This window comes from Sus scrofa, chromosome 18 (genome assembly GCF_054392235.1).
Source record: "Sus scrofa isolate SSC_HxYL_T2T_F1_AM1 chromosome 18, Sscrofa_HxYL_maternal_Yorkshire_Landrace_v2.0, whole genome shotgun sequence".
Lineage (NCBI taxonomy): Eukaryota > Metazoa > Chordata > Mammalia > Artiodactyla > Suidae > Sus > Sus scrofa.
The window spans coordinates 32,371,537-32,394,912 of record NC_139400.1 but is presented as its reverse complement, the minus strand read 5'-3'; the positions used below and the strand labels follow the sequence as shown (position 1 = coordinate 32,394,912).

The 23,376-nt window shown below is 39.7% G+C and overlaps 1 long non-coding RNA gene across 2 annotated transcripts; it reads left to right on the top strand.

Moving 5' to 3' along the window:
• Positions 1-913: 913 nt before the first annotated feature.
• LOC146394967 (uncharacterized) lies at positions 914-22,662 on the top strand. Of its 2 annotated transcripts, XR_014834366.1 has the most exons (3): positions 1,088-1,226; positions 21,242-21,437; positions 22,487-22,662. It is a non-coding gene; the product is annotated as an uncharacterized LOC146394967 (long non-coding RNA). The 2 variants fall into 2 exon arrangements; XR_014834367.1 differs by lacking the exons at positions 21,242-21,437; positions 22,487-22,662 and adding an exon at positions 3,255-3,881 and having other exon boundaries at positions 914-1,226.
• The last annotated feature ends 714 nt before the right edge of the window (positions 22,663-23,376 follow it).

The following is a 23,376-nucleotide window of genomic DNA, read 5'->3' as shown; positions in this document are numbered from 1 at the left end:
TTTTAATAGTAGCAAGTGGCAGAATATAACAATGAATATGTATGGAAAGTGAAGGATAGGCCAGATGTTATCCCTATATTTGAACACTTAGGGGATAGGTGGCATGATGACATTTCTAACTGCAGGGCAGGGTGTAGCTTGAAGCTGATGCATTTAGACCTAGAAAACCTCAAATATAATCCCCTGATCCATTTAGAGCAGATTCTAGTGCCACTACCGGTTATTTCTTGACCACTCGATAACTCATTTTTCAGAGCATTTGCCATTATTATTTTTATTTATTATCTGTTTCCTTTAGACCATAAGCTTTGTGAGGGCAGGGTTTGTTTCTATCTTTGGAAGTATTCCAAATGTACAGGAGTTTTTCTTTTACGTACAGGTAGTTTTGTTAAAAGAGAGTCTCAGTACGAAAGAACCCCGAATGGGGAAGAAGTAGATATATTAGTATTTGTGTACACAGAGAAGTGGAAGCTAAGGGAATCGGGGAGAAAGGACAGATTGAAATCAGAAGTGGAACAAGAAGCTAAGGATAGATTCCCAAGAAGCATTGATAGTGAACAGATCACTAGCAAACAAAGGGCTCTATTTGAAGGTTCTTCTGAGCTCACTGAACAAGAGATGAATAGGCAGCTCAACACTTTCTCGTCCCTCTGCCTAGATTATGCAGTTCCCACTTCCTGTGGCTTGAATGTACATAAGAAAAAGAGAGGACTTTAAGGCTATTTTGATTATTACAGCTCTGTGTTGGAGTGTTGGAGACCATTGAAACTGCAGAACGATGCAGTAAACAAATTTGGCACACGTGCAAAAAGCACAACCACCAAGCGACAGCTTTATCATTACCTGCCCCTTATTTTGCTCATTAACCTACATCACCTTCCCTAATAAAAGTCACATGGGCTAAAGCTTAGGTGCCTTTGTCCTGCGGAACGGAGGGCCTCCTGGTCCCCCATGTTCTAGAAGTAAAAGGGTCTTCTGTGTTTTGTTATGCCTTGCCATCTCTCTTCCAGGATCTCCCGGTGCCCTGCAGCGCTGGCCGTGGCAGAGTGGCGCCCAACATGGGGCTGAAAGAGAAAGTCCCCCACGAGCCGAACAGAGAAAAGAAAAATGAAGGTCTGCTACGAATGAACGAAGAAACAAGGAAGGTCTGCCTAAAGCAGGAAAAGGTGAAACTGCCGACGGTGGAAACGGTAGCCTGGCACTCGACGGAGTCGCGACCATGAGTGGTAAGTAGAAACTTTGAAACCAGGATAATAACAATGGGGAAGAATCAAGACCCTAAACATTATATTCAGTTATTTAAATGTATGATAAAACAGTCAGGGGCTTGGATAACAGAGTCTAAGATAGAGGAATTGTTAGAAGCCATGGTCAAGTATAATCCTTGGTTTCCAGGTGAAGGTACTGGGGACCCGGAATGTTTGGATGGTGTAGGAGAAAATTTCAAGGGTGCCCATCAGTCCAGGGCCTCTCTTTCCATTTCTGTTTTCTCTGCATGAGGACTAGTAAGACATGTTCTGGAACCCTTGCAGGAGCGTAAATTTGAATCCGGTCTCTTTCGTAATTGACAGGTTTTACATGGATGGCTAAAACTTCAAAATGAGAAATACGAGGTCTGTTTTCTTGTTTGTGTCTTTGTGTGTGTTGTGCATGTATGGCATTGCCAAAATTAATTCACAAAAGAGCTCTACTTAGTTGGCTTAAAGGAAATTAAGCGTTTATATAAGTTTTCAACATACCTAAAGTCAATTAATTTTGGTTGACAGGAACAGCAAAAAATTCAGTATTTGACATTATTAGATGTTAATATCAAAGTTTGTTGATCTAATACAGGCATGTCTTTAGAGTCATCAACATTAGGTATAATACTTTGTTGTACCTAGGTTTAATGGAGGAATGGAACTACATGTTATTAAGAGAAAAGAGTCTTTTAGCTTGTTATTTTGAATGGAAAGATGGGGGACAGAGTCATAGGGATAAAGAAAGTGATGGAAGGCTTGTGGGAAGTGGACAGTGAGAAAAGTGTTTTGTGCATGGTTGGGGCTAAGTTTAAAATTTCAGTAAATGAATTTTAAAAGTAAAGTGCAAAACTTGAATTTGGATTCGGTCTCTGTCAAAAGAAGGTTTTCTTAAGTCAGGGTTTGGTTCTTCCCAGCTCCCTGGTGTTGCGGAGACCAGCTCAGCAGGTTAGGGCTGAAGAATGGGTGCTGTGAAACTTAAGGAACAAGTTAAAACAAGACACAGAGACATTTATCTTAATTAAAGGTGGGAACCGGGGGACTTAAGGTCTCAGGGACCAAGAGGCTGCCTCAAGAAACCACACTGCTTTTATTGTGCTCTTTGGGATTATGTCAAGTGAGGAGGGGGCTATGGGTGCAGGATATAGTTTTTTTTTTTTTTAAGTTCTTTTATTATTTTAAAAGTCACATAGCTGGTAGATGGTTAAGCTTTTACTCTGACCTTTAGGCATTTAACAACAATCCTTAGCATTTGAGGAAGCTCGGTGTTAACTATCTATGTATGCATAGCATCTAGAGAATCACCACTGTGCTTCCACAAATGGCCTGCCTATCTGTGGCAACCCTGTGTGCCTAGATCAACGCATTATGTCCTCATTCAGCTGACCCTATGAATAACTTATGCCTTTAGGTCTTTGTTCTTAAGTTTAAGTCATTTACCAGCACTGTGACTGTTTTTCAAGCAGGAAGATGGGGTAAAGGAAAGCAGGACAAGATGGAGTTTTCAGCAAAGAGGCTAAGAAAATATTGTAGAAACATGTCTGGTGACACCCTGGCAATCCCAATAATGAAAAAGAAATTGTTAGAAAACATGTTTTTCATTTGGGAAAGAACCTCTACAGTCATAATGTGGCTATATTTGGTAAAAATGAGCGTAATTTTAAAGAAAAAGAGTGCTTTGATTCACATTCGAGTTTTGTGTATTGAGGTTAGTGTTTACTGTCTAAAACCCACCTCCCAAAAAATTATTTGCCACTGTTATATTGTTATTAAGAAAAATAATCTAAGCTTTGTTTGAATCTGATTGCTGTAATTTGTCGCTGGGTAAATATCAGATGTCCCTTGATAACCAGGAGACTAAATACACATTCTGGAAAAGTATCATTTAAAGGGTTGCCTTTAGCCTAAAATGTTTATCAGGAATTAAGTGCCATATGCAAAAGAAAGTGAAGAAAATTAACTCTTAAAGTTATGCTTCTCACTTAAGAAGGGCCTCTATATTGGACTGGTCTACAGAGAGAATTACTGACTTCAAACTCAACCTAAAACAAGGCTCTAATAAGAAAAACACCAATGCCTGGACAAAAAGAAGACAACTAGAAGCAGACCACTGTCTCAAGATTGTCACACCTGACTTGAACCTACCATGTCCAGCCACCCAGTACTTGTCGCCCCTAGCCAGCAGGAAGCAGCTACAGAAGACAGGACCAACCGTCACGACCCCCATTCCATATAACCAAAGGCTGGACTAGTGGGTTCCCAGGAGGATGGAGACAGATCCCATCCCCTGAATGTGACTGTTCAATTTGGAGACATGCTGTGGACATGGTCTGCAGAGTCAGATTGACCCATAGAAACCAGATGCACGCTCTGCAATCAAAATTTACTAGTACTATTCTTAAGTAACAAATAAAACAGGAGGAAATGTTGGGAGACCATTGAAACTGCGGAACTATGCAGTAAACAAATTTGGCACACGTGCAAAAGCACAACCACTAAGAGATAGCTTTATCATTACCTGCACCTGATTTTGCTCATTAACCTACGTCAGCTTCCCTAATAAAAGTCACGTGGGCTAAAGCCTAGGTGCCTTTGTTCTACGGAACAGAGGGCCTCCTGGTCCCCCACATTCTAAATGTAAAAGAGTCTTGTGTATTCTGTTATGCCTCGCCATCTCTCTTCCAGGATCTCCTGTTGCCCTGCAGTGCTGGCTGTGGCATTGGAGGAGGTCATGGAGGGGGTGTGACCACCAGTTGACCTGTGAGCTGGACTCCAGCAATTAGAAGCTCCTCACCCCCACCCTTGTCCTTGGAATGTATGTTCTGCCCACTGTTCCCACAGTGGGAGCTATTTTCAAGGATGTAGCCTTGAGCGGTAATGTGTGGTTGAGACCATCTGGACAGGGTACGTGACTGAACTTTGTTAAGAGTTCAGCATAAACTTTTAAGATTCTAGCAGTTGGATATGAAGGATCTACTCATCTGTGGTCTCCCAAGACGCCACCGTTGTACGTTTTCTTGCTTATTGAACTGGCCACAGTCTAATCTGTTGTGATCTGCCCCCTTTCTTGGTCTTTTCCTGCCCTCTGTGTACAAGGGTGGTGGGAGAGAGGGGAGTTTGCAATTGATTGGCTGTTCAGATAATTCTCCAGTTCAGATGTCTGGCCCCTCAGTTTAGTTCTCTTGCCCCTACACTATGCTGGCTCTATCATGTGCCAAGGAATGAGTAACAGAAAGAGAGAGGAATGAATAGATTCATTCTCACTTCAGGATTACAAGCCAAAGCATTTGCTCTAGTGGGCTATAGAAACCTATCTTAAAACAAAACAATGAAACCAACCTATCTGGGATTTTGAGTACAAATCCACATTGAGGCTTAAAATCCAAAGAACCTTGTTGGTGACATTTTAGAAATCTGAGATAACAGACTAAACATGGACTAATAGCATGATAAAGTGTAGGTCACATAATTTAAAGCGTGATATAAAAATCATTAGTGGTATAGCTAAGAGGTTTAGAAAATGTACAGGGTTTGTGTATATTGTAAGTGCTCATATGTGTGTTTTATAAATCTGAACAGAAAAATAAAGCCCTAAAATGTATAACTCCACAAAGAATAACCCCTAGAAATATTTTAAACTGTTAAAAGTACATAGCCTTCAATTACTGGGGGTAGCTCAGCATCATCTCTGAAGATACTCAGGTGTAACTTAACTAAGACTTAGACAAAGAAATGGGCAGAACATTAGGAGTAAAAAGAAAGAAGCCAGTGAATCTATTCTATTCTACCCTATAAAACAAGAAAAGCGAAGAGTCTGTTCTGCTATCCTTCAAAAAAGTTCTAATTCTAAAAGTCAAAAGGAAAATAATAGTCTTAAGATAGGAACACACCAAAGAAATTAAAGCATCAGGAATTAAGTCCATGTATTTGTTTTCTATTGCTGCTATAACAAATGTCAACAAACATCCCTTTGTCTCATCCTATGGTGGCAGGTAGACTTTACTACATTAGAGCCATGTGTTCCCTTTCATAACTGGAGACTTTTCCTGTTTAATTCTTTGATATTTTCCTCTCTTCTCTTTAGAATTTCTAATAATTGAATTTACGTTGATTCTTGACAGTGATGATTTTTTCTCTCCAATTTTCCTCTCTTCTTTTTCTTTCGCTTTTAACCTCTTGGAGAGCACCTGTGCTTTATCTTCCAAATTTTTAAATAATTTTTTTTTTTAATTTAGGAAGTCATTCTTTAATCTCTGCATGCACACTCTTGCTTGTTTTTGTCTTTTTGCCTTTTCTAGGGCTGCTCCCACGGCATATGGAGGTTCCCAGGCTAGGGGTCCAATCAGAGCTGTAGTCGCCGGCCTATGCCAGAGCCACAGAAACTTGGGATCCAAGCCCTGTCTGCAACCTATACCACAGCTCATGGCAACGCCGGATCCAAGACCAGGGATCGAACCCACAACCTCGTGGTTCCTGGTCAGATTTGTTAACCACTGAGCCACGATGAGAATTCCCACTCTTGCTTGTTTGGTCTTCTTCTTTTTTCAGAACTTTGTGTTCTTGGTTTTTGGATACAGTGCTTCCAACCCAAGGACCCTAAAGTTTTACTTAAAGCTCTCTTCTGCTTTGGGGACAATTTTCTATTCTCCTTGGTCTTTCTTTGTTACCTGCAGCCTTTGCTCTGGTTTCTGTCCATTTATATTTATGACTAAGGGAACTATAAGGCTGATGGTGTGCATTGTATGTGAAAGAGATTTGTTAGCTGGGATTTTACTTTAGAGTCTGTTGCTTTCTCTTTTGGCAAGTACTAGCAGAAGGAAGGCTGTGCTTTCTGACATGAGCGTGAAATGCCCCATTGCAGGTAATCGTGCAAGAGAGGATAGGTGTCTGACTGTTCAGGTCTTCATGAATTTCCTGTTTTCAACTCTTTCTCCTGCCGTTTTTTCTACCTTCAGCCTCTAATCTGAATCAGCCCTAGATTTCTGCTGGACCGGTTGTTTGTCCTATCTGTTGCAGCCCCCCTCTCTTTTATTTCAGGCTACAGCTGTAGCTGAAAATACTCTTTCCAAATTTCCATATTCCAGAAATGTGTCAAAGTACTTGTTTGTGGATTGTCCTCCTCCTGTTCTTTTAATTGTTGTTTTTATAATTTTAGATGCTTTACTATAGTCTTATCGGGGTCTACAGAGGAAGAGAAGTTGAATAAATAAATGGGCTTAAACTTCTATTTTGTACTGAAATCTCCTATGCATTGTTTGATTGAAGTTGGTGGTGGAAAGCATAAGACCAATTAGTAGACAATCATTTGTGATTCGGTTTATTTCAGTTAGCGATTATTTCAATTAGGTTAAATCACTGTCTCTTGGATTTTATCTGGAAAGGAGAGAAAGGCATGTTAATAGGTATAAATACCATCCTTAAGTGATGTGGCGCTATTAAAAATCATGGCTAGCACCTAGTTTTTCAGTCCTGCTCTTTCTTTTATTTCCAAGCAAATCAGAATTTTTTAGACATGTTTAAGAATATAAAAATTTCTTCTGATTTGGATTCTTCTGCATTTAAGACCTTGTTTTCTCCCCCATAGAAAGGACTTAGAATTTTGTACAAAAGCGTCTATTCTGGTGTCTAGGTTGCAGATCAGGGAAGGAGAACCACTATGAATGATAGAGACTAGATTTATTACAGGAATTAGATTGTACAAATCTGTGGGAGAATCTAGAGACACAAAGGTCCCAAATGTGATGGTGGAAGGATCAGAAAAAGTTGCTAATCATCCTGAAGAGGAACTGGGAAGTAATTTCTGGAAGGCCTCTCTGCACATGGTGATGGGTCTGAAGTAGGACATGTAGTTGGGAGAGAAATTTGACCTGAAATAGGGGAAGGAAAGCTGAACTGGGACCCATGGGGACAAAATGGAATCTGAGGAGACAAATTGGAACTCATGTTATAGAAGGGAACCCTGTTTGATCTTGTAGCATCTAATTGGCAACATGAGCCACCTAAAGAGGAAGCTGGTGCCTTTCACAAGTTGTAGCACATGTGCCTGTTCTAGGACCCAGAAAATCTAAAGGAGGGGAGCTGGTGGGAGCTGGAGTTGGTGTGGACCTGCTGCTGCTCCTTGTCAGGGAGGCGAGCAAGAAGGTCAGGACAGGGTGCATGGGCTGGAGCGGTGCCTGAGGCACAACCTTAGTTCAGGTTCTAAGCAGTTATTACTTAGATATGTTGAATTTGCTGTTTCTGTTTGATGTCTGTTCATGTGTACAGGTTGGCAGGAATCTGAAGGTAGTGGTCAGAGACTAATATTAGAATCCTAGGGTTTTGAAATCAAAGAGTTCCATGGTTGATAAGATTCAGAAAATGCAAGGTTAAGATCCTTAGATTTTAGGAGATTGAAGAACTATGAACCTAGGACTTTAGGCAATGAGATAAATCATCCAAGAGGACACTGAAGTTTTGCAATATGATGATGGATATTTTGAAAGACTAGTGCCAAAATCATTTAAGTATGGACCAAAACTAAAGTGACAGGGTTTGGACTATCCCTGGTTTTACACACATACTGCTACGAGTCTTGAAATGTATCCCCTGAGGATAAGAGGGGACTCCTCTATGAAAGTTCTTTAAGAGAATTATAGTGCTGTACATTATAAGGTATAAAATCATCATTGTCATGACTTTAGTGACTGCATATGCACATTTTTATTAAAAATGCTGCTTCGGAAGTTCCTGTCCTGGCGCAGCAGAAAGGAATCCAACTAGGAACCATGAGGTTGAGGGTTCGAACCCTGCCCTCTCTCAGTGGATTAAGGATCCGGTGTTGCCGTGAGCTGTGGTATAGATTGCAGACCGGCTTGGATCCTGCACTGTTGTGGCTGTGGTGTAGGCCGTCAGCTACAGCTCCGATTGGACCCTTAGCCTGGGAACCTCCATATACATGGGTGCGGCCCTAAAAATACAAAAAGACAAATAATAATAATAAAATTTAAAAAATAAAAATGCCCCTTAAATGAAGATTTAAAGTAGTCAGATTCAGAGTTCCCATCATGGCTCAGCAGAAACAACTCTGACTAGTCTCCATAAGGACGTAGGTTCGAGTGCTGGCCTTGCTCAGTGGGTTAAGGATTTGGCATTGCCGTGAGCTGTGGTGTAGGTTGCAGATGTGGCTGGCTTGGGTCTGGCATTGCTATGGCTGTGGTGTAGGCCGGCAGCTACAGCTCCAATTCGACCCCTAGCCTGGGAACCTCCATATGCCACTGGTGCAGCCCTAAAAAGACAAACAAACAAACAAATAAATAAAGTAGTCAAAGTCCTAGAAAGAAAACATAGAATGGTGGCTACCAGGGCCTCTTGTAGGAGGGGGGAAGGAGGAGTTATTTAATGAGTTACAGTGTCAGTCTCACAAGATGTAGACATTCTGGAGACCTTTTGTACAACAATGTGAATGTACTTAACACTACTGAACTATTCACTTTAAAATGGTCAAGATCGTGAATTTTATGTTAGTTTTTTTTTTTTTTTTAGCCACAATCTTAAAAAATGAATAATCAGTTCAGTTAACACAAATTCTTATATAATACTATGAAGGGTTAAGGTGTTGACGTGTATCTGGAAATAAAACAATCTTTAGAAAAAGATTTAAAAAAGAAACAGAAGAAGCTCAATTTTCAGGGCAAGCACAATGTTTGTTACTAAATATTGAGTCGTAGGTATAGTTTCTGCCTCAGGAAACTAAACTCTAAATTAGAGATGGAGACAGATCCAAGGTCAGACAGGAGACTGGAGAGAAAATATCACAGTTAATAACTAGTGGATACCTTAATACAACAATATAGAACAAATTATTGGAAATAAAAGAAGTTGGACATACCCTGGAATGTCAATGGGGAAGAAAGGAATGGATGGTTGCTTGCCAAAAAAAAAAAAAAAAAAGAAAAAAGAAAGAAAGCAGTTCCTGGGCAGACAGTGATTGCACCTAGAGTGTAATTGTTTGCATGAGAGGGGCCCCTTCGATAACTCTAGGAGAAAATTTGGTGGGTGATGTGCTGGATGTGAAGAGTGTCTGATTGTTAATCTTGCTCAGTCAGAGGAAAAAAAAATATATATATATATATTGCTTGTACCATTAAAATGAACTTCAAGAAATTTCTAGATTGTTTGAGCTAGATTTACTCCTGGAAGTCCATCTCCCTGTTTTACTGAATTTTAAAGAAGCTTGACTTGCTGTGATCTGGCCTTGATTTGTTCCCATTCACACAGCTAATGAACGGCACAGTTAAGGCTCTGGATGCTATTCCTTGTCCTTTTCCCAGAGGTGGTCTGCCCATCGGGTGTGTTGTAGGACTGGAAATCGTTGTTCCTCTTCTTACCACCACCACCTCCATCATCATCATCATCAGCAGCAGCAGCATAGTTATTTGTTATTTAAAAAATAGCCAGAAAAAGGTAGTATAGGAGTTATTAAAGCTACTAATAGGAGTTCCCGTCGTGGCGCAGTGGTTAACGATTCCGACTAGGAACCATGAGGTTGCGGGTTCGGTCCCTGCCTTTGCTCAGTGGGTTAACAATCCAGCGTTGCCGTGAGCTGTGGTGTAGCTTGCAGGCGCAGCTTAGATCCCGCATTGCTGTGGCTCTGGCGTAGGCTGGCAGCTACAGCTCCGATTGGACCCCTGGCATGGGAACCTCCATATGCCGCGGGAGCGGCCAAAGAAATAGCAAAAAGACAAAAAAAAAAAAAGTTATAAATAAAGTTAGCACAAAATTAGGTAATAATTTGTCTTTTAATTTCATATATCTTGAATTAGAAGGCATATTATAAAAGAAATGGCACTTCCAAAATGAGTGCAGAGTGTTGCTTTAAGAATTTATTTCAGAGCTTCTCACAAACGCGTGTCCCCAAAGCACCCAGTTCTAAATACCATTTTACTCTATATGTTATTTTGATTCTTGGGAAGATATGCCACATATTACTGAACTGCCAATTAGAAGCAGGCATGAGACATGCTGAGTGATAATGCAGTCTTTCCAACTCGAAGTTCACTCTTTTTATGAGGAGAAATTTAAATATTCTTACATGCCTTTCTGCTCTTCTCACTTTCTTGGCACTTCCAGCTGCTCCTCCCAAGAACTCAAGTTGCTCAAGTTTAAGTTGGAGAAGCAAAGCCATTATATCTCCTGTGTTGTCTCTAAATTAACCTAATAGATCAATTGACCATAACATTTATTGCTTAAACAGAGACATTTTGGATCAAATGGGAGCAAGTATCAAGATTACCTGGAATAACTGACATAAAGAGGCATTGTCCTGCACATAGTGGTCTATGTGGTCACTTTATTTGTACTGCAAGGCAATATTCAGTCTATATCTGAGAGCACCTTTTCAGATCAAATCTAATGATCTATAAACATGAAATAAAGTGATGTGGTGATGTTCAGAATTCTCAGAGGTAGAATATTCAAATATTTGGGATTGGGTCTGTGACCTGAGTTATGAGTATTTTCGGAGTTACCATTGCTTCATAGAGAGCTAGATGAAATTAATAGAGATGATTGGTTAAGGTTTTTAAAGATTTGTTTCAGATAAGCATTTAGATATTTGCTTATTTAATACGGGTATTTTTGTACAGCAAATAGGGAAATAATTTAGAAACATGCTGAAGCATAAATGAGCAAGTGATACTTTTTTTTTTTGTCTTTTCTAGGGCTGCTCCCATGGCATACGGAGGTTCCTAGGCTAGGGGTCTAATTGGAGCTGTAGCTGCTGGCCTAAGCCAGAGCCACAGCAACGCAGGATCTGAGCTGAGTCTGCAACCTACATCATAGCTCACAGAAATGCTGGATCCTTAACCCACTGAGGGAGGCCAGGGATCGAACCCGTAACCTCATGGTTCCTAGTCAGATTCGTTAACCACTGAGCCACGACGGGAGCTCTGGAGCAAGTGATACTTTTGATTCTGGTGTGGATTCATATCAGAATACCTGCAAATAATTATTGAAGTTGGCATTTATTATAGATATCTAAAAATTCAGATATTCAAATATATTCAAAATCAGATTATTCAAAAATCATTAAGAGATTAGTTTATATGAGAATTACCCTTGGAAATAATAATTCAGAAATTATCTTTTGCCTTTGAACCTACAAATAGAATAAATTACATTTTGCTAACAATCTCTAAACTTAAATGATGTTGAATAAGAAACCAAGTGTTTTCAGAGTGCCACAGTGTAACATAAATATTTTTTAATCCGCCCTGGAGCCAGAAAAAGAATAGTTCAACCTTCAGTGCTTAATAGGACATTTTAATTTAGGGCATCCTTGATTGGTATGTAGGGACTGAAGTCCTTCCAGATGCAGAAAGAAGTATCACTTACTTTTGTTTCTTTTTAGATGTGCCACAGAGTTTGAAAAACAGAGGATTTTATATTTGGTATAAAATTACATTAACACCTTGCCAGTTATCTAAACCCTTTGAAACAGAGCCTTGAATTGGAATCATGTGGAAAAGGCTTCTAAGTTCTCTAAATAATTGTCACAAAACCTCTCTACTGAATCCATGTCCTGAACAATGACTGACTCCATAACACTGCTTGTTGACTTTTAATGTGTGTGGTGTATACTGTACATGAATACAAAAGACTTTATCTGTTTTCTCTCAGAGTAGAGATTTACAACAAAAAACTAAAAGGAAGGAAAGAACAGCAGATAAGAAAGGAAACATTCAATCTACATGCATTTTTAATGTAGAGATCTATTCTTAATAAGGCTTTCAAATCAGCAAGAAAAATTTAAATTATACCAACTTCTGCTTAATGAGGGTAAATGTAATCTCTCTTCAAAAGAATTCCATAAAAAGCATAAGTGTTTTTAAAAGTTGTTGGCATTTAAAGTGATAAGCTTTATTTTTCAGTAAAACTCACTGCCATTGAACTCTTCATTCTTCCATAAAGCTAAATGAAATAGTTTTATAATACAAGCTTATGAAAGATAACAAAATTATGCACATTATATGATATATGAGAATATAAATATCCATCTTGATGTAATTACCTCCAGAACAGACCTTTTTGGACTTGAATACTTGAGACTCTGAGTCAGATGAGTGAGACAGTGGGAAAATACAGGATAATTCTGAGTCCCTTGGCCCCAGTTTATAGGACTGTTTTCAGTGCTGCTTATTTGAAGTGAGAGGTCATGTCATTCTGTATTACAGAATTCCAGAGGTGCTGACTCAATGTCAAGTCCAAGTACGTTTCCTTGAGAAATCGGTGAGGTTGAACTGGAAAATGGCTGTAGGTATGTGGAGGAAGTGATGGACTAGTTGTTAAAAGGTACTAATGAGACTGATGATTCATCTAGGTTTCAGTTATTAAGAAAAATAATACATTCTCCAGAAAGAAAGAAAAAACAAAACTGCTTGGTAAGAAATAACATTACTATACTATCCTCCCCAGTCCCCCACTAGTCTACATATTATTAAAAGTGAGTTGTTAAAAACTTTCATCTTTGGAGTTCCCGTCGTGGCGCAGTGGTTAACGAATCCGACTAGGAACCATGAGTTTGCGGGTTCGGTCCCTGCCCTTGCTCAGTGGGTTAAGGATCCGGCGTTGCCGTGAGCTGTGGTGTAGGTTGCAGACGTGGCTCGGATCCCGCGTTGCTGTGGCTCTGGCATAGGCCGGTGGCTACAGCTCCGATTGGACCCCTAGCCTGGGAACCTCCATATGCCGCGGGAGCGGCCCAAGAAATAGCAACAACAACAACAGACAAAAAGACCAAAAAAAAAAAAAAAAAAAAAAAAAAAAAAAAAAAAAAACACCTTCATCTTTGAGATCTTGAAGAGAGCAAGACAATACCGAAATAACTCTAGCCCAGGGCTATCACTGCCAGGATTGCGTCCTCCACACCAAGCGTGTTCTGGTTGACAAATTTCTTTTCCCGCTCAAATTCTGTATGAACCCTTGAGCTGTTGGTGCAATGACTCCTCTGAGTCATTTTGCTATTGTGGAAATACGCTGTTGGGAGTTGTTTACATTCTCTCCCTCCATTTCTCTTGGAGATGGAAGAGAGCTGGGTCTGGCTGGGGAGGGGGATGTGTGGTCAGAGATCCGTTTCCCTCTGTTAAAGTTGAGTGTCTTGTATTCGGGTCATTTCTTGGCGAAAGGCTTATTGCTATTGCGATTTTAACAGATCTACCTGGCCAGGTGCTTGTCCTTGAGAAACACCATCGACATGTAAGATGGAACATCTTTCCTTCTTTCAGACATGTCGGTCCCTGGGAACCCTGTTATGTGTGCAACGTGATATCTGGACTTCAGTCTCCAATGTGGAGATAGTCGGTGGTTATTTATTGATTGAAGATGGTTATTCAGACCTATTTCTTAAGCCGTGCAGTAGCGGATGTGATTTTCCTGGTAATGTTTCCTGGTGAGGTTCTTGCCTCTTTAGGACACATAAAAAGAGTGGAGTGGGAGTGAGGGGGTGGGTACAAAGAGGTTGTAATGATCCACCACCACAAGTTCTCCTCTCATCTTAGAGATGGGTTGGTGGACACGCTTTCAAATACCAAACTCACAACTCACATCCTTCCAAGGATAAAGCGTTCCTTTGAAGATTGTATATTCATTTATTTGGTAAGGCAGAGGCCATTGTTGCTAATAATAAACCTCCTTCTCACTTGCTTTCATTTCATTACCGTTTTTTGAGTGGGAGAGCAAAGAGTATAGTTACAGTCAGTATGCTGGGAATTTCACATGTCTTACGCATGATGAAATCCTGAAGGGACTTGCTGTTACACCACTTAGCCTGAGATGTCCTTCACTCCTTCCCTGTCTGGAAAAAGAAATCTGCTTATCCTTTAAAGCAGAGATCAAGTGTCACTTACTTTCTACTAACAGCTCTCCTCCCTCAAACCAGCAGAACTGTGCTCTCACTTCTCAATAGTGTATGGTGCCGTGGTGCTGCCAGTTGATGTTTACCACATTATATTTCAGTGAACTCTATGCAAATCTCCCTCTTGCTAGAGGATGAGCCCTTAAAGGGAAAGGCTCTGTTTTCTCCATTTGTGTATCACCAGAGCCTCACAGAACAACTGGTGCTTCGTAATGCCCAGTAGATATTAGTGTTGCAACCAGAACTGGTGTCTGGTCCAATACTAACACTACACCGAGTTATTTCTGAAATAGAAACCAACCAACCAATCAACAAAACAAACAAACAAAACCCAAGTGATTATAGTCTTTATTACTTGTCTAATCTGCATCCTTCACTCAACTAGAATATTATTGTGTGGGTGGGTGGATGGTGCAAGATAGGGCAGGATACATTTCTGAGTTTATTTTCTTCTTCTTTTTCTTTTTTTTTTTTTTTTTTTTTGGTATTTTTAGAGCCGCACCCATGGCATATGGAGGTTTCCAGGCTAGGGGTCTAATCAGAGCTATAGCGGCTGGCCTGCACCACAGCTCACGGCAACGCCGGATCCTTGACCCACTGAGTGAGGCCAGGGATCGAACCTGAAACCTCATGGTTCCTAGTCGGATTCATTTCTGCTGTGCCACTATGGGAACTCCCTGGGTTTATTTTCTGATTGACTTTCTCAGCATAAGTCTCTTAAGTCATGGACATCATGCTGCTATGAAACGTTTAAATGTAAAAAAAAAAAAATATATAGGAGTTTCAGATGAAAGGTGTGAGCTGCTGGGACATTAATAAGTAGAATGAAAATGAATTTTAAAGATACTGCATTTTTGTCAAAACTCTGTCCAGAAGAGTCAGAAGGACTTTCTCTCTCTTTGTAGAAACCTCTTCCTCCTCCCTTTTTTTTCCTTTTCCTCCCACTCCTCTTTCTCCTTCTGCTCCTCTCTGACTACCTCCTTCTCTTTTTTCCTCTTTTTTGTATCCATGCCTATTTTATATGTTCTCTTTTTCTCCTTTTTATTCCTAGAGGTTTATTTTTAAGAAGTTGGCAATGGTGATGGCAAGTCAGTGAATCAAGTAAGAAAATGATCACAGGGAAATTAGCGCAATCTAAACCATGACTGTAGGAAGGAAATATTTCTCACTTGGTTTTATTTTTCTCTATTTCAGAAGTGCATTTATTTACGTTGCCTAGGTAATACAGTCACGTGGTTCTAAATTCAAAATGAGAGAAGGAAATAGAAAGGAAAATCTCCCCCATTTATCCTCTAGCCACTTGGTTTCTTCTGGACAGAAAGGCAAGGACAAGTTTCTTCTGTGTCCTTCTGGTGATATTTTCTACATGTATAAATAAACACACAGATATTCCAAGGTTGAGATATTCAAAGACAAATATGATAGATACCTAACCCTAACCACAGAAGGAGCTCACATTCTAATAAATGGCATGTAAACAGGCTTCTAAAACTTACTTTAGTCAGGAGATACTGAACACACTTGTTTCTCACTTTTAATTTAAAGATGCTCTTAAGAAATCAGTGTCATAAAGAGGCTGAAGAAAGTCTCAGCCAGGAAAGACTCTCTGTTTCAATCAAGCAATAGATAATTATTCTCTCCTTAGCATTAATTCAAATGAATTACCCATTTCAGTAGAACAACCTGAAATGTGAACTATAAAGCTTTCCACTCCTTTTAACCTGGTAATTGCTACCATTAGACAATTTTCTTAAATTTAAAAATAGTCGATTTATCTGGATCAATTGTCTTGAAATTGTCTACTTTTTAAAGACAAAACAACTAGTTGAAAGATCAGTTTTTAATTTGTAGCCTTACTCTGACCCTGAATCATCCTATGAGTTAATATTTATTGTATAACCAGATCATAGACGGAATCAGTAGACACTTGAACTTTTTATGTTACTTAATATAGATTGTATGATATTGGTATATTTAACTTATTGAAGTTTTTGTGAAGATCTCTACCTCTTGATTATGCAACATTAGATCTTAATGCCTTACCCGCTAGTAGATTTCTTCCATACTACTTGGTATCAATTTTGTCCCACAAATACATTGTAACTAGAAAGTACAATTTCATGATTCTGATTATCTGCCATTGTTAATGTCTTGCCACTTTTGATGTGTGTACTGTGATCTGTTAGGGTCAGTTCAGTCTTATTTCATAATTCATGCATTGAACAAATAATAATCAGGACCTCTTATATGCTCAAATAATATCTATTAAGGTAGTAGTTAGATAGTGGGACATGGAACTTCTGTTATAATAGAGAAGACAAAATAAACAACCAGACAAGTAAAATGATTATAGATTTGGAAAAATAAAAGAAATAACTAAAAGATAAGAGTAAAAGTACCTGAGTAAAGCCACTAAATAGTCAGGAAAGACCTCTGAGGAATTCACAGTTGACCACAGTTTTGAAAATGAATGAGTTTTACAGTGATTGGGAAATACAGTTTGGGCAGGGATAACTGCTAAGGCAGGTGAAAAAGCTTGGCATTTTCTGGGAAAAAGATAAGTGACAACCTATCTGAAGATGCACAATTATTTAGTGTTAGAAGTCATAAGTCTCCTTTTGTATAGGGTCATCAGACACATCAGATAGGATGCAGAAGGGATTCACCACTCATTCACTCCTTCATTTATTTAAGATACTCTAGTCAGAATAGCAAAACCACTGCCTTGACATCTGGTATCTTAAGTAGTTAAATTATTTTTTTTATTTTTTGTTTTTTCAGGGCTGCACCTGGGGCATATGGAAGTTCCCAGGCTAGGGGTCAAATCAGAGCTACAGCTGCTGGCCTACACCACAGCTACAGCAAAGCAGGATCCGAGCTGAGTCTGCAACCTACACCACAGCTCATGGCAATGCCAGCTACTTAACCCACTGAGCAAGGCCAGGGATCGACCCTGAAACCTCATGGTTCCTAGTCGGGTTCGTTTCCACCGTGCCACAATAGTAACTCCAAAGTAGTTAAATTAACTTTTTAAAAAAGTTTATATTTTTATCATTTCCCTGATATTAAAACTTTCATTTCCAAAGTATAAAACACAAAATATTTCATTTTTTAAAAGATTCTGCTCTTATTTAATTAATTAGTTAATTAATTTTTTCTTTTTTTGGCCACACCTGTGGCATATGGAAGTTCTCAGACCAGGGATTAAATCTGAGTTGCAGCTGAGGGAATGCTGGAACCTTAACCCAGTGCCCTGTGCCAGGGATGGAATGGGCACCACCTCAGAGACAATACTGGACCATTAACCTACTGCACCACAGTGGGAATACCAAAATATTTGATTTTTGAATAGTATTTTTCCTTGGTACAAAGAAGATTCCAATTGCCACAGGAAGACTCCAAGAGGTCATAAACTCTGAGTTTCAAAGTGATTAATGTATAAATTGCACATCACACTTTATATTATGCTTTTTCTAAGCCCCAGATGAACCAGAGGTGGACATCTGACCCATGATGGGCCAGTCAGATTGTTCTGGAGTAAGAAGCCTGGGGAACCATCTGTATGATGAAGGGGACTCAGACTGAAAGATTCAGTAGTGTGGGTGAGAGCCATTGCATTTCAAAGCCACAAGCTAGCTGAAATTTGCGGGGGGGGGGGGGCGGGTAATAGAATATAGAAAACATAGAAAGCCAGTTTACAGAGAGAAGCAAGAAAATACAGCAAACATACAGAGAAGCAGCACTAAGACCATGTGGCTACTGAGAAATAGAGTTGTGTGCTTCCAGATTTTCTAGTCCTTCTGTGCAGACTTCCTGTTAGGTGCAGGCAAAAGGGACTTCTGCCATAGACTCTTTAAAGCACCTGGGCTCCAAAAATTACAAACTCACACAAGAAAAATCAATTTTCTAAAGAACTCAAAGGGCACCTCTGGGAGTACCCATCGTGGCCCAGTGGTTAACGAATCCGACTAGGAACCATGAGGTTGCGGGTTCGATCCCTGCCCTTGCTCAGTGGGTCAAGGTTCCGGCGGTGCCGTGAACCTCTGTCATTTGACCACCTCCACGCCACACTAGCACAGCGAGACCCTGCATTCTAAACATCCATTCTTGTTACTAACACAGTTCAGTCTTAAGAGAAATGCTTCTCCATATCACATGCCTTGTCCTTGAAACCAAAAGCAGCTTGTTGTGATTATACCTCTTTAATGTCAGAGATGGGCATTGCTTTAGAGTACAGGGCAGCCTTGAGCAAGCAGCAATTCTTGAGGAAGGGAGAAGACTAACTTACTTGTTAAATGCTTCTCTCAGCCAGCAGGAGTACAATAGATTTTTGCACAATAAAATATGACTTACAATGGTGTGGGATATGTATGTTTTTGTTTCCCTTCTGAGGAACTCCAAATTATGTAGAATATAAAATAGTTGTTCATGGTGGGAAAGCATCACTATATGATAATAAACAATTTGTATTATTTATAAATATATATAAATATGAATTGCAACATGCATGATACTGATTCTTAATACATCTGAGAGGTTCTAGGTATTATCAAGAGAAATGATGAAAGCTGAAGCAAATTTTATGGAATGATATAAGATTACTATGTTCTGTAATGTCTTCTGTGGAATGATAATTTTCACATACAATCCCATTGAATTTTGAATTATGGTATATAAAGTTCTCGGTTCATTTATGAGTTATTGATAATTCCCATTGCCATTGCCTAGTAAAAGCAAAGTTTGTCCAAACTGACATATACAATCACATCATTTATGAACTACAGTAACTCAAGAGCGATTGTCTAATTTAGCATTTTCCATAGATAAAATATAAATTAAGTGAACATTTTGACTACAACAATATAATCAGCATTTTGCAGAAATGAATGCAAGAATTAATTTTGCAGAAAGAATATATTATTTATTGCTTACATATCTTTATTAGCCATCTAAACATCTGCTTATAAGCAGAACACCCAGGTATGTACAATAATAAATTTATTTATCTGTGATATTTTTTCAGTTTGATATCTTGACTTATCAACTTTAAATATTTGGTCATATGGTAGGCAAGTCTCCACTGTACTCCTATGCCATGTGATCCAGATATTGGCTGCACTTAATGTTTTGAAACCCCTCCATGTGTATTTTTCCACGGCCCTCATTTTTTTTCCATATTTTCTACTTGTCTCTTTTTAGAAGGGCTTTCCCATCATCATTTAAATGTGCTTATGTTTTCTCTTATCATAATTTTTTTATTATTACTCAAATGAATTGATCACATCTGTAGTTGTATAATGATCATAACAATCCAATTTCACAGGATTTCCATCCGATAACCCAAGCATATCCCCCCACTCCCCAAACTGTCTCCTCCGGAGACCGTAAGTTTTTCAATGTCTGTGAGTCAGCATCTATTCTGCAAAGAAGTTCAGTCTGACCTTTTTTCAGATTCCACATGTCAGTGAAAGCATTTGATATTGGTGTCTCATTGTATGGCTGACTTCACTCAGCATGATAATTTCTAGGTCCATCCATGTTGCTAAAAATGCTGGTATTTCATTCCTTCTAATGTCTTATCATTAAATGTAAGCAAACAACCAACCTCCTCCATCCTCCCAAATGGACACTGACTTCCATCTATCTTTATTCTCTCTTTCTCCTCAGGGCCAAGCTATTTCAAAGACAACCCTAATCCCTGTTTCCATTGCTTATGCCCCAATCATTCCTCAGGGAATTTCATCTCAGCTTGGCCCTCCCCAACCCCTTGTCCAAATTCTTTTTTTGTTTTTTAGGGCCACACCCACAACATATGGAAGCTGGCAAGCTAGGGGTAGAATTGGAGCTGCAGCTGCCGGCCTACACCACAGCTTATGGCAATGGTGGATTCCCCCACCCACTGAATGAGGCCGGGATCAAACCCGCAACCTCATGGATACTAGTCAGATTCATTTCCACTGCACCACAACGGGAACTCCCCTTGTCCCAAATTCTATCACAGAAATTACTCTCTACTATTACCACTGGCTCCCTACTTGCTAGATCCAGAAGATATTTTTATGTCTTGCTTGATCTTTAGAGCCACAGAATGTCACATGGAAAAAATCATTGCCGTCACCTATTCCAGCTCTCTCCAGTGATGGATGTGAAAACTGGAGACCAGAGAGTCAAGTGTTCTCCTTCCCAGTCACTCTCAGCTGTGTCTCCATAGTCAAGGGAAAGGAGTGAAATGTCTTGTTGTCAAAAGAGTCTTCACTGTTTATCTGACCATCTCTCTACCCAGATAAGTTAATGAAAATTCATGATGCTGAAAATGAAAGAGGTCAGACTAAAAATGACACACATTTTATATGTCTAATGAGTCTCATTCATGAACTTCATGGTAGCCAGTCTTTTAAAAAGTGGAATTCTTGGAGCTCCTGTGGTGGCTCAGTGGTTAACGAATCCAACTAGGAACCATGAGGTTGTGGGTTCCATCCCTGGCCTTGCTCATTGGGTTGAGGATCCGGTGTTGCTGTGAGCTGTGGTGTAGGTCGCAGACGAGGCTCGGATCCCGTGTTGCTGTGGCTGTGGCGTAGGCTGTCATATGCCGTGGGTGTGGCCCTAGAAAGAGACCAAAAAAAAAAAGTGGAATTCTAGAATTTAAAAATAACTTATTTATTTTACAAAGGGGAATTGCTCTTGAAGAGCCAAGATAGGTTTGACAGGATTAAAATCCTACTTGTATTATTGGTGACTTTTATTTATTTATTTATTTTTATTTATTTATTTTGTCTCTTGTCTTTTTAGGGCCGTACCCACAGCATATGGAGGTTCCTAGGCGAGGGGTCGAATGGGAGCTATAGCTGCTGGCCTATGCCACAGCCACAACGATGCCAGATCCAAGCCTCGTCTGCAAATTATACCACAGCTCATGGCAATGCTGTGATCCTTAACCCACTGAGTGAGGCCAGGGATCGAACCCGCATCCTCATGGATACTAGCTGAGTTCGTTAACCACTGAGTCATGACAGGAACTCCTATTGGTGACTTTTTAAAGTGGGCAATGCTGATGCATCTGCATGGCTGCATTTTAATTATTATACAGTAAGAACATAAAAGATGCCTTTTATTGCAGATGTGATCTATCAACCAGCTGGAGGGGCTTCTGCTGGAAGAGGAAGCTCTCCTCTCTGCTTCCTTCCTCCCTCCTCACAGAGAAGAGAGATGCAATCTTCAGCCTTTTACTCTGGCCAGCCTGAATCTCCTCCTGTCCAAAATCAAATACTTTTAAGTTTCGCACTCATCCAGAGTTCCTCAGCTTCAGGAATTAGGTCAGTATTTACATACAGAGAGACTCATTATTTTAAGTGCGGAAGGTTTGGAGCCATGTCAAGTCCCATCTCCATGAAGCGTTCTGACTAATTCTTCCTAATACTAGTTGATTAATATTATTTGAAATGTCCTCAGGTCTTGTGCATTCAATTTGTCTCACACATCAAATATCTGCTCATATATTGCCTAGGAGCTATTTTCTAGGTTTTCTTTTTTTCAGGTATGTTTCTTTGCCCATTCAGCTGGTCATTTCCATGAAGAATTTGGAGTCTTTCCAACTAGATGACTGAATATGGGTAATTTAGCTACCTTTCCTAAATTTTAGTCTTCTCATCTCTCCAATGGCAGTACCATTACCTGCTTACAGAACTGTCATAAGGATTGTGTGTTCTCAGTATGCTTGGCACATGGTAGGCCTCTACACATATTGATTTCCCTTCTTATCATCCTCATTTCCTCTCTTCTTTCCTTTTCTTCCTTACGGAACCTGTAGCCATGTCACCCTCAATAGATGCTGCTTTTTGCATTCTCATGGAGTGACTGTGTATTACCACAGTCAGGATAAAGTGAAGACTCATTTCACAAGATAACACTGAAAACTGTGTAACTTGGGATGGGCGATTCCATATGGTTCAGGTGACATGATATTTTTTATTGCAACCTTTTCAGGTAATACAATGAATTATTAATCCAAATTAGAAAGTGGTAGCTGAAGCCCTGGATTGGTGCCCAGAGAACAGCTCTGCCATGTTATAGGCATATGGTCACCTGGCTGGGACAATGACTTTTTGTGCATGTGCCAAATGAAACTTTACAATGTCTGTTGACATTCTGTCCTTCCTTTGTTTCTCTATATTGGATGACTTTGCTGCTCTTTGTGTGTGTGTGTGTGTTTTATCTAAGGTCCAATAAGACATTAGCTTGCAAAATGAATAAGATGAAGGAGCAGGTATATCTTGTTAGATGGATTCATTAAGTGTTAAAGCTGAAGCCCTTCATGGGCTATCATGAATAGGGGTTCACAACCTTTTATTTTGTCCCTATTCAGGTTTACAGAATATGAAATGCCCAGCAAGGTAGATTCTGTGCATGTATGAAGATTCTATCTGTCCTTATCTACCGCTCAGCTGCTCCAAGGCTACCTTCTCATATCTGGTACCTAGATCCTCTGTAGATTGGTAATGATAAATAATTTGTATCTGTAGGACTGTCTGACTTTAAGACGTGGCTAGTGATTTCATTTATGGATGAAAGATTACAAAGCTGTATTCATCTCAAATGTGCCCAGATACTAATATTTTGTTGGTTAAAATCGTTTTCTTAAAAATGCTCTTCTACTTAATAAAATAGGTCGTATGACCTAAATCATAAGAATATGCATTTTGACCATTGATGTTCATTCAGTTATTTTCAGTCTCAATGGAAAAAATAAAAGGGGCCTCTAAATATTTTTAAAAGGTTTCTCAAGTTGAACCTCATGCCAGTTGTTTACCAAGGGGTTCAAGGATCCCAGGCTGGGGGATAATCTTTGTTGGCCATACTGAAACCGTATGGGAAATTTTATTTAGGTCTCTAGCTGAGCATATTGGCCTGGTTAATGGGTCCGACTTGTGAGTGGCCACTATGGACTCATTGAGGAATCAGGTTAAGGACTGGAATGCCTCAGTGAGGAAGGAATAAGTAGGACCATAGCAGGGGAAAGCTTAGGTGAAGGCCTGCAGGGAGAAAGGAAAAATCGACTGGATGGATTTTGCTTAGGCACAGTTATGCTAAAGGCCTTGTCCCTCTGTCAGAGGAGTTCCAGCTGCTGGGAATTGGCATATGGGGCTGTACTAGCAGAATGGGAGGGGAAACTTCTCTGAGAGACAGGAATTATGGCTGGATCTGGGCTCTTCATTAACCAGCTGTGCAATTTCAAATAAGCCACTCCTTTGGACA